Below are 13028 nucleotides of genomic sequence, written 5' to 3' on the forward strand. Positions count from 1 at the left end.
ATATTCAATTATTAATATTGAAAAATACGAGTGAGGTTAGAGCCGAGCAAAAAACCGAATTAAAACCGAAATCGTGAAAAAATGGATATAACTGATCCGAATAAAACCGATATGAAATCGAAACTGAACAATAAAAAAATGAATCGGTTTAAATGGCTCGGTTCCGGTTATACGTTCCAATCGAACCGATAAAATTGAACCGAACCGATTCCTAATATTAATAAATGAATACTATATTTTACGAATATAATTTATATGTTATTTATGAATTTTAAAAATTTATAACATTATTATAGTAGTTTTCACTAACAGGTCATAGAGATGACTAAAATTATGTCATATATATAATTAGTTTAAAGGAGTTTAGATGGTATGGTTATCAGGGTAAAAATATAATTTAATCTGCTTATATATATCTTGAAATATTAGCGTCACAATATAAATAACTCCATGATTAAGCAAGTTGAATAATGTGATCAAAAAACTATATACAAAAGTAATACATAAATATCATATTAGATAAACAAATGATAAAAATAACACTTTTTTAGACTAAGTGATAATAATACATATTTTCAATATTTTGGCCATTTTTACCAATCAAATACCCATTCCCAAATTGGGTATTTGAAAAATTTTTATTTTCCTATTTTCTTATATAACATTTTTCAAAAAAAATTCAAAAAAAAAATTGGTTGAAGTACCCAGTATGAGAATGGATATTCGGGCATATACCCAATTCTAAGAAAGCGTATTTCATATACCCAGAATTAGAAAGCGTATTTCAACTTTAAAAAAATAAAAGATTATGTTAAATACCCGGTCTGAGATTACGTATTTTAAATACCCAATAAGAAAGCGTATTTCGTTAGCATTTTGGGCGGCATTTCTCAAATTTGGTATTTTGGTCAACAATTACAAAAAATGTGGTATTTTTTGCCATCATCCCATATTAAAGATAATCTATAGAGAACAGTTATTATAACCTATTTTATAGCAGTTATTTTAAAAACGCTATGTAAGTACCTATCTTCTATAGCAATAGAATAAACACTATTGAAGCTGTGTTTTCCAAGTTTAATTTTTTAATAGTGATAAATAATCCAAAATTGTCAAAAAAAGGTAAAGAAAATACCAACAACAAACATCTAACAAAACAACTTCATTCCTATTCTAGAAAAGGAGTCCATATTTAGTTACAAAATTGAAAAAATGTATAACATATTAATTATTTACAAAAAAATTAATGCACAAGATTTTAACATAATGAATTAAAATCTACAAATATATAAAACTTCATGAATAACACAAGATAAATTAAATAAATCAAAATTTATAAAAATAAAAAAATATATCACCAACCTACTAATAAAAATATGAAACACGATTAATTTTTTTACAAAATTTTTTACACATACGTTTTTAAAACTTAATGAATTGAAATTTACAAAAACATAAAAATTCACGAGTAACACAAGATAAGCTAAATAAATCAAAATTTATAATAATAAAAAATTTGATCAACTTACTAATGATTATTATATATTCACCATTAACTTATTCAGTATGTAAGTTATAAATTATGTATGTATTATTATTTAAAATAAATAATTTTAATAAAAATATAATGAATAAACTAAGTTCCGATAAAATAAAATAATCAAACTAAGCTAATCAAAATTAATACTAATAAAAAATAAAAAATTACCAAAAATACTACTTTTTCAAAATTTGTTTGCAATTTTTTCATTTTTTTTTTCATTTTTATTAAAATATGGTTTGCAACCAAATAATCACATATGTAACTTCTTGTACTGTAAAAGAATGGTATCGTTACTCGTGAAATCAAGGCTGGGGTAAAGTGTGGAGGTTGGCAATTTCTCATGAAATGAAGATATTTATGTGGCGTTTCTGTCATAATAATGTTCCAGTGCATAAATGGCTTAAGCCTAAAGGAGTAGCTCTTCCTATAATTTATCCTAATGATGTTGAGCATTTATTACATAAATTTTTTGACCGTGAATTTGCTAATCAATATTGTAATCATGTGTGTGCGCCTACATTATGATACGAGGGAGGTAGAGTACAGTATGTCCCAAATTGATTGCTGAACAAACTTGGAGAAGTTTCACCATAAGAGAACCTCATGATCTGCATTGTACTGTGAGGAATTTGGTTTTGGAGGAATAAGAAAGTCCGGGAAAATAAAACCATTTGTCCTGTTATTGCTATGGAAGGAAACTTCAATGTTATTGCTGAGTGAAAGGAAGCAAGAAGAGCGGAGATTAGGGCTAGTTAGTATACTCGATAGGGTAATAACAAATATGCTAGTAAATGGTTGTCTCTCGAGGAAGGTGTTTTTAAGACAAATAGAGATGCTTTTATGTTTCCCGGCAAGACAACCTTCTCCATTAGTATGGCTCTCACGGATCATCATGGTACCTTCATTGCAGGTACAAATCTATGTCTTAGTGTACCTGGTTTAGTTTTTGAAGCGGGGGCCATTGGAGTTTATCAGGCTATTTGCATCAATAACTCAAAAAATACATAAATAATAGTGGAAACAAAATTTATTCTCAGTGTTCAAGGCATTACAAGCAGGTCTATGAATTGGTTGGAAGTAGGTGATATACTCGAAAGTTGTAGACTGCAGTTATAACATATAACAAGTGGGTCTGTGTTCATTTTATTCCAAATTAAGCTAATAAGTTAACATATTATCTAATGAGATTGTTAGATTGCCATGTTTAGTTAATTATCATAACTATTTTACGTCTCCTCTTTCATGTCTGTTGAAAACTATTATGGGCGGCATTTTGGTTCAAAAAATTTATTCTTTACTCAAAAAAATAAATAAATTAATAGTATTTTTTTATTATTTAGGCCCAGAATAAAAAAAAATCAATATTGGTGCTATTTAATTTGTTTGAATTCCTTTTATTAGTTCTTTAGTTTAAAAATAATCAATTAATATTAATTTTTTACTTCTGTAAAATTAAAAATATTATATTATATTATCTAGCAGAAATGTGAAAATTGTACTGATAAAATTAAAAACCGTGATAAATAAACGGGAATAAGTAGTATAACAATATAAGCGATTTTTTTGTGTTGTGAATTTGTATTATTAGATAATCGATGATTTTTGTTAGCATGTATTTTTTTTAAAAAAAAATTATCATCATTTTACTTGGATGTACTCGTAATTATTTAAAAAAATTGCTAAATGCAATAACTAATTGCACCATGCAATAAGCACTAGTTACAATTAGACCCAATAATTTGGTTTATTGCAAAAAAATACAACATGAAAAATGACATAAAAATTTAGTGTTTAAATTTAATTTTTTGGTACATAAAATAAAAAATTGAACGATAAGTTTAGTATCATATATAAATTTTCACTTCAGTTACAGCAAACAGATATATGAGATAAATATATTCATTAACAAATTTTATAAGATTAAATGTCAAGTTGGCCACTAAAGTTGGCTTAATGTATTAAATTCGTTACTGAACCGAAAACTTGATACATTAAATTGACTTTAGTGATCAACTAAATAATATAATATGTATAAATGTATTAAGTAATGTTTAAATTTGTTATTCCCAGTGGACTAACAATGAGATTTACAGAAGGGGGTTGAATGTAAATCTCAAAACTTTTTCAAGTTTTGAGCAATTTGTAAGACTAAGTGTTTGAGTGATCAAATGTGTGTGAATTGCTTGGAGCTGATGCAGACAGATATATATTCAAACACAAATGTAATGAACACACAGAACTTAAAAACTTTTCTGGTGGATTTGTTGTTCCACCAGAGATATGTTATTTCAGAAAATCTGTGATTCAAAATTAAATCACAGCTGCTTCCTAGTACAAACTAGATGATTTTCTCTCTTGATATTTCTAAACAGCTCAGGGAAAATTCACTTCTAATTACTAGCTACTACTTGGTTTATATAACACCAAGTTTACAAGTGAAGACAAAGATAAAGTACAATAAGACAATAGATCTCCACTTGTTTCTGTTCCATTTTTATCCAGTGTAATATGAAATTATCTGTTGAATTTCCATTATGAACCAGACTAAAAACGGCTGTTTTTTCTGCTGTTCCTGAAATAGGCTACCACATCTCTGTCAATCCATGTGCCTCTGTCAGCTTTGTTAACTGTCACTATCAACTGCTATGAGATTGAGCATCCGTTGAAGCTTTCATCCGTTGATGACTTTATCCGTTGATGCTCTAGCAATGCATCCGTTGATGGCTTTATCCGTTGATGCTCTAGCAGTTGAAGCTTTATCCGTTGAAGCACTTATCCATTGATGGATATTATCTGTTGAAGCATTAGAGACATCCGTTGAAACTTAGTTTCTTATCCGTTGAAGGTCTTCAATATCCGTTGACACTTCTTCACTTATACAAAATTACAAGACATGAAATATTTACAATTAGCCCTCCTATTTGTACATCCATTAGTAGTCAACATGACTAATTATCTCCTAACAACATCTAAGAATTACAGCTTGAAATCAGAGAGTGAGATGTGCTACAATACCAAACTTATTGCTAAGTAAGGCTACTCCTTCAACGGATAGCCAAGATGGTCTTATCCGTTGAGGCTACAAATACTAGATTTCTACTTAAGTGTTTTGCTGAACTTATCATCAAACTAATACACATATTCCTAACAATCTCCCCCTATTTATGTCTACTAGAACTGTAGACATAAATTTGGGTTTAGCTTGATGATAACAAAACACTTAACAAATATATAAACTATAACAAAGCAGAAATTCAAAAGTGCTGCAAAAGTGTATATGCTGAGATGAAATTGAAGAAATACATTGTTTCCAAGGGTGCTCCTTTAGCCTGAGCAAATTACTTTCTTTTCCTTTGATCCCTGGTTCTCTTTCCTAGCCTCCTGTCATTCTCCTCTATTTGAAGTTGAAGTTGTCTGTAGAATTCAGCTTCATCTTCTTCATTGATATCTAACTTAGATTGCATATCCTTGAGAGTTTCATTACTGGCAATCTTTAGCTGATCTTCAATTCTGAAAAATCTCCTGATTCCTTTGTTGTCTCTGAACTCCATTAACCAATGAGGTGATTTGTGAATTGTAATACCTCTCTCTTGAATGAGTAAAGTTCTAGGCAAGGCATTGGGCTCCCTCCAAGTTTTTCTTATGTTGGCAATCTTGTTGAGAATCTCAGTCCTGGCAGTTCTGGTAAAGCCAGAATCCTTATGTATGGCTGAGTAGACTCTAATCAAGGTAGAGTAGCCTTCATTCAGAATTCTGTGAAGAGGCCATGTTCTTTCCCCAGCTCCTTTGTATTTGAACACTAGTCTTTCTGGTAGTTGTCTGTAGGTTGCTATTCCCCTTACATCCTCCAGCTCATCCAGATAGAGTTCAATGTCTGAAAATTCTTTTATGTCACAGATGTGAACATAATCATCTTTAGAGGTTTGAGTTTTAGGCTTAGGCTTCTGTGTGAATTTGATTGAGGCTTTAGAGGGTGTTGATTTGATTCTTCTTTTCTGCTTCTTTGATGGTGGAGAAGAGGTTAGGAAGGTGGGCAATTTGATGGTGTCCCGATCAATTGGTTCCTCCTTGGGAATGATTGTTTCACCATGAATGTTCATGAAGGGGTCAGGTACAATGGGTTCAGGAATAGAGGGTAGTGGTTTGGATATTGATTGGGTTTCTTCAGTCTTATCTACCTTCTTTCTCTTTACATTGACCTTCTTTCTTTTCCCTTTTTGCCATTCTTCCTTACTTCTTTCCTCCATCTCAGTACCAACCATGTCCCCCATAGCTTCATCTTCACCTTTGTCTTCAATTTCTTTCTGTTCTTCAGCCTGACTTGACTTTAGCTGTTTTTCAAGCTTTGCTTGTGCTCTTTTGTCAGCCTTTAGCTGTTTGGCTTCTTCCTTCAACCTTTTGGTTTCTTCCCTCTTGGCTATTGAGAATTTGGGATGTCCTTGCATCACACATATGCTCTTTCCCTCTCTGAAGATAATAGCCATGTTTCTCCTTACAGCCTCATCCATGGTCTCTTTGAGATATGCAATACTTCTTCCTAAAAGCTTGTCCTCATCAGCTTTTGGAAGAGGAAAATCCACCTCTTTTAGAGGATTCTTTGTAGAGTCCTTATTGGATCTGTTGTTGGGCTTGAGAACCATAGGTTGCAGATCTTTGGAAGAAGTTTCTCCATCCTTATGCCTCCCTACTGGCTTGAGTTCCATAATAATTGATTCCACTTTTGTGCTATGCTTCACAGATTGTGATTGAGAAGTTGTAGAACCAAATATTAGTTGCATCTTATCATCAATCTTCTTCCTTTGCTCTTTGACTTGCAATTCAGCTGCTGCTATCTGGATTAGATCAATTCCATCTAGATTTCCTTTGACTTGAATTGGTGGAGAAGTTGTGATGACAGGAACTAGCACTTGAGAAATCTGAACTGTTGTAGATGGCTCTCCTTCCCCTTTCCCTTTATTCTCCCCCTTTTTGTTATCATTAAGGGTAGGGGTCAAGCCTTGTGCTTGTGCCAGCTGCATGAGTAGATGTGTTTGAGTTTGTTGATTCTGAAGAATGGTGACCATAGAGTCTTCAATGATTTGAACCCTATCTTCCAATCTGGCCAGCCTCTTGTCAGCATCAGATGCCTTCCTCAGTCTCCCCAACAAATCTTGCATAGTACCATAGGGTATAACTGAATCCAATTTCTCAGCATTGTAGGATTTCAGATCAGCAATGTCCAGCTTGAGCTCATCCACACTTAGATTTTGCTGGTAATGCTGCAACTGCAAGAGATGCAGAGATTCCAGATGAGCTTGAAGAATTGCCTTGGTACCAGCATCCTGAGTCTCCTGAATGGCCTGCTGAATTGTCATGACTTGTTTGACCAAAGTGACACCAAACTCTCCTGGTGTTGATGGTTTTGCCCATGCCCATGCAGGAAGATTAGGAACAGAACTTGGGCCTGCTACTCCCCCTAAGTTCATGCTCTCATTCAAAGAATTAGAGTTATCATCATTACAATTTACTCTAAATTCTTCAGATGGCTCACCAGCTTTAGAAGGCAGCCTGTTGACAGCAGCTTTGTCTCTGAGAAGAGATTCTGAAGTGTGTACAATGTGTAGTGTCTGTTCTGCCTCCACATTGCCCTGTGCAGCCAATAATTGATAGGCTGAAACAGGGTGAGTAAAAGTGTCAGCATCCAAGGAAATGTTATCAATGACAGCCTTGTAGTGTTGCTGAAATTGTCTTTCCTTATCTGCATCATCCACTTTCATTAACTCACTAGCAATGGCTGGATCCACCCTTATAGCTTCTGTACCTGCCTTTCTCTCAATTTCTCTCTGTTCTTGCATCAGGGGCTCCCCCTGGCTCACACACACCCTCACACCCTCACCTTCACCTTCTAAGGTGACACTCCTCTCACTTACTTTTGCCATGCTGGAAGAAATAACATGCATTTGGTGACTCTCAACCTCTCCTTTTGCCTGGGAGTAACCCAGCCTCTCACTCAAAAAATCACTCCCTTCCCTCAAGCCTAAAAGTGATTGTACAGTTGCCATGTCCTCTACAGTTGGAATTGTTTCTGTTAAGTGTGTAGAGGCCATCAACGGATAGGGAGTATCCATTGAAGTAGAAACTGATGGTATCAACGGATAACTGCTGTTAAGCTTATCCGTTAAAGAACAACCACTTGTCAACGGATGAGAGATATCCGTTGAGGAAGGAAATGATGTAGAGACAGAAAGTGACATAATTGTTGAATCTGTGTGGATTGATTTTAAGTGTGGTGACACAGATTCTGCAACTACATCTGAAAGAATTGGCTGATGATCCAACAAATCATCTAAAAGATGATGATCACCAGGTTTTGAGTGGGGCTCCTCCCTGAGTTTTAATGAGGGAGAATCAGGAATTGATGTGAATATCATATCCACATCCAGAGAGGGTGTTGGAGAGTTTGAAGAATGGTGTGTTTCTATATTGAGAGAATGGGGCTGTGATTCCATATTTGCTGGAATCACATCAAGCTGAATTTGAGAAGGCACAGATACTGGTGGATGTATCTGTGATGTGTGTGTCCCTTGTGTGGAAACTAGGGTTTTGGCCTTCTTCTTCCTTGAAAAGGCTTGAATTGGTAAATGTGTAGCTTCAGTGTCCCTCCCTCTTTTGTTCTGTGTCCCTGGTTGGGGACTATTTTCAATAGTTGCATCCTTTTGGGAGGATGCAACTAGGGATGTGCTGGACTCCTTTTGAACCACGACAGTCTTTTGAGAGACTGTGGCTTGGCTGGTTTGGGTACCACTCACCTCTCCCACCTTATCCTGGGGGGCTTTTTGATGTTCACCCCTCCCCTCACCACTCACACCCTGTTCACTCCCTTCAGGGTTTTTGGTAGTTGTTACAACCGTTGTCTTTTGAGAAACAACAGAGGTAGGTTTCTTTGACTTGACTTTGGAAGCTTTAGATTTGGTGGCTTTGGTAGGAGCCTGTTTGGACAATGACACAGGTTCCATAGCCACACTAGAAGGCAAAGAAACATTGGGGTTGGAAATAGTAGGAGTTATAGAAACATTTACCTCACTTACCAGTGGTGCATTCATGATTGGCAAGTATACCAATGACACCTGGCTGTTGAGGTTCATTCTCAAAAGGTCTGCAAGGACCCTTTTCTCTTGTGCCCAGCATTTGAGTTTATTATTCTCATTGGATATAACCAAACCTTCAGCAACATGGTTAGCCAATAACATAAAGAATCTAGCAAAGTAGATGTTATGTGGTCTATTAGCTTTGTTGCCTAATCGGGAACCTAATTCTAGCATAACACAGTTGCTAAAATTAAAGTACCTATCAGAAACTAGCATATAGAGCATATTAACAAGAGATGAAGTGATAGCATCAAAATTGCTAATCTTCCCAGAGAAAACCTTAATAAAGGCATCTCCAAGAAAACTCCATTATTTCCTAAGGCCTTTCCTTCTAATACTACCTAAACTAGCAGAATCAAAAGCATAGCCTATGGAATCTAGCATTGCAGAGACATCTTTATCAGTATGAGGTGTCATGGCATTATTCTCAGGCAACTTAAAGCAAGATTGTATATCATCACAATTAATGAAATAGTCCTTACCTTTGAGAGAGAAGACAATAGTCATATCTGTGGAGTTGAACTCTGCAGTTGTCCAAATCTCCTCAATCACTTCACAGTAGATGGTTGGGGCTTCCAGCATTGCATAGCTCAGTTTGCAGTTCTTGATGAAGTCCATCATCTTGTGATAATCAGAATGGGCTTCATTCTTTTCAACCAAGACTATGAAATTATTCTTTTCATAAACAAATCCCGTTTGAGATATAATTTTGACTACTGGTGCCATTGTTGTGAGTAGAGGTTGCAGAGAAAAACTTGAGAATTGAGAGAGAAAGAGAATGATAATTGCAAGAAAGCGTAAAGTGAAAATAAGAATTCGATTGGGCTTTTATACTTTCTTGAATTAAAACACAAATAAAATAATTAAATGATACTTTTAAGTAAGTGATAGCCGTTCAGGAATAAATGAAACTGTAGAAATTCTGAAAACTACCGTAAATACAAATACATACATCATTGTATATCTGTATCAACGGTTGAGTAAAAGAATCAACGGCTGTGACTTACTGACGTGACACATCAACGGATAAGGTAAATAGTTATCCGTTGATGAACAACACTATTTTATCCGTTGAAGGATAGAATTACCAGAAATGTATTTGTCTTTCAACGGATAATGAATATGCGTTGATAGAACAATTTTGGCTTTTAACGGATAGGGAATATCCGTTGATAGGATAAGTCTTGATTAAAGCCAACTTTGTTCTTGCAGCAAATTCATTTCAGGCTACAAGACAGATTACATAGATGACATAGATTATGAATAGTTAAGCATACCTAACTCACTTACTAATCTTGTGAATGTTGATTCATCAAGTGGCTTGGTAAATATGTCTGCAATCTGTTTTTCACTTGGAACAAAATGAAGTTCCACTGTACCTTTCATCACATGTTCCCTAATGATGTGGTACTTGATATCAATGTGCTTGGTTCTTGAGTGCCGCACTGGATTTTCAGTAATGGCAATGGCACTTGTGTTGTCACAAAATATTGGAATTTTGTCAACAGTTATACCATAGTCAAATAACTGGTTCCTCATCCACAGTATTTGTGCACAGCAACTACCAGCTGCAATGTATTCAGCTTCAGCTGTTGATGTGGAAACAAAATTCTGCTTCTTGCTGAACCATGATACAAGCTTGTTTCCTAGAAATTGACAGGTGCCTGTTGAGCTTTTCCTGTCTATTTTGCAACCTGCATAATCTGCATCTGAGTAGCCAATTAGATCAAAACCAGACTCTCTAGGGTACCAAATTTCTAGATTTTGAGTCCCCTTGAGATATCTGAAAATTCTTTTAATAGCCACTAAGTGAGATTCTTTAGGGTCAGCTTGAAATCTAGCACAGAGACATGTAGAAAACATAATATCAGGTCTACTGGCAGTTAAATATAAAAGTGAGCCAACCATGCCTCTATAACTTGTAATATCCACAGACTTTTCAGCCTTGTTTAATTCAAGCTTGGTGGCAGTGGCCATGGGAGTTTTTGCAGGTGAACAATCCATTAAGTCAAACTTCTTTAAAAGATCATAAATATATTTAGTTTGACTAATGAAAATTCCACCACTAACTTGTTTAACTTGTAAACCAAGAAAGTAAGTTAGCTCTCCCATCATGCTCATTTCATATTTACTTTGCATTAATTTAGCAAACTTTTTACAAAGTTTATCATCTGTAGATCCAAATATAATATCATCTACATAAATTTGTACAAGTATCTTAGAGCCATTAACATTTCTAAAGAAGAGAGTTTTGTCAATAGTACCTCTTGTGAAGTGATTATCTAGAAGGAACTTTGATAAAGTCTCATACCAGGCTCTAGGTGCTTGCTTTAGTCCATAGAGTGCTTTCAGCAAATAATACACATGGTCTGGAAAATTTGGATCTTCAAAACCTGGAGGTTGGCTTACATAAACTTCTTCCTCCAATTCCCCATTTAGAAATGCACTCTTGACATCCATCTGATAGACTTTGAAATTTGCATTAGCTGCATAGGCTAGAAAGATTCTGATGGCTTCAAGTCTTGCGACTGGAGCAAATGTTTCATCAAAATCTATTCCCTCTTGTTGAGAATAGCCTTTGGCAACCAATCTGGCTTTATTCCTTATGACAATGCCATTTTCATCTATCTTGTTTCTGAATACCCATTTTGTGTTAATAGAACTCTTGTTCTTTGGCTTGGGTACCAGCTTCCACACTTTGTTCCTCTCAAATTGGTTTAGCTCCTCTTGCATTGCTAAAATCCAATCTGGATCCAAAAGAGCTTCTTCCACTCGCTTAGGTTCCTCCTGTGATAGAAAGCTACTATACAGACATTCATCTTGAGTAGCCCTTCTAGTTTGTACTTTAGATGTAGCATCACCAATGATCAGTTCAAAAGGGTGATTCTTGGTCCATTTCCTTTGAGGTGGTAGATTAGCCCTTGATGAGGTTGCCTCAGTATTGTCATGATGTGAGATAGAATGTTGATTTGTTGAAACTCCCCCTGAGTTGCTGATCCTTTGAAAGGAATTGGGAGTTCTATCAACTGATGAGGTGAATTGATTATCCGTTGACAGACTGTGATCAACGGATGCTTCGTTATGAACTTTAACGGATGATGTACTTTGTCTTTCAACGGATGCTGCATTATGACTTTCAACGGATGTAGCATTCTGTGCATTATCCAAAGGCAGACTCTGGTTTCTTCTTGAGATGCCTTCTTCATCATTCTCATCTTCACTATCATCATAATATATCTCAATATTGTCAAATTTGAGTTCTTCATGATGTCCCTCATCTGTTAGTCCATCAATCTTTTTATCATCAAACACAACATGTACCGATTCCATGACAATGTTGGTTCTTAGATTGTAGACCGTATATGATTTTCCAGCAGAATAACCAACAAATATTCCTTCATCAGCCTTTGCATCAAACTTTCCTTTGTGATCAGATTGATTCCTTAAGATGTAACATTTGCAACCAAAGACATGTAGAAAGTTTAAAGTTGGTTTTCTTCTCTTGAATAATTGATAGGGAGTCATGCATTTTGCTTGATTGATTAGAGAAATATTCTGAGTGTAACATGCACAGTTAACAGCTCAGCCCAAAAATAAGTTGGGAGTTTTGACTCCTCAAGCATTGTCCTTGCAGCTTCAATTAGTGATCTGTTCTTCCTTTCCACCACACCATTTTGTTGTGGAGTTCTTGAAGCTGAGAACTCATGCATGATCCCATTTCCTTCACAGAACATCTTCATGGTTGAATTCTTGAACTCAGTTCCATTGTCACTCCTAATGTTCCTTACTTTGAAATCAGGATGATTGTTGACTTGCTTGATATGATTGATGATGATTTCACTAGCTTCATCCTTTGATCCAAGAAAATAAACCCATGAAAACTTTGAGAAATCATCTACAATCACTAGGCAGTATCTTTTCCTTAAAATTGACAATACATTGACTGGTCCAAAAAGATCCATGTGTAGAAGTTGCAGTGGTTCATCAATTGCAGATTCAAGCTTCTTACTGAATGATACTTTCTTTTGCTTTCCTTTCTGACAAGCATCACACAGTCTGTAATAACCCCAATTTTTGAGAAATTTTGAAACCCTTATGAATAGTGTTTTTGCTGAACGAGAAAACTTTTCATGCCACGCTATGTAGGGGTTCTGTTATTGATCTTATGGGATATTATTAGTACTCTATGTGGTATATAAGTGTATGTAAAGATCGTCAGAATCCAAATCCGAACACTTTGATTTTTCCCGAAAATCCACTAGATACGGAAAGAATCGAGTATAAGGTAATAGGATAAAAAGGATTTAAATTAAAGGATTATAAGAGAGGATCATAAAAGGAATACAATATATTGAGAA

The sequence above is a fragment of the Apium graveolens genome, chromosome 3 (assembly GCF_009905375.1).
Source record: "Apium graveolens cultivar Ventura chromosome 3, ASM990537v1, whole genome shotgun sequence".
NCBI classification, from domain to species: domain Eukaryota; kingdom Viridiplantae; phylum Streptophyta; class Magnoliopsida; order Apiales; family Apiaceae; genus Apium; species Apium graveolens.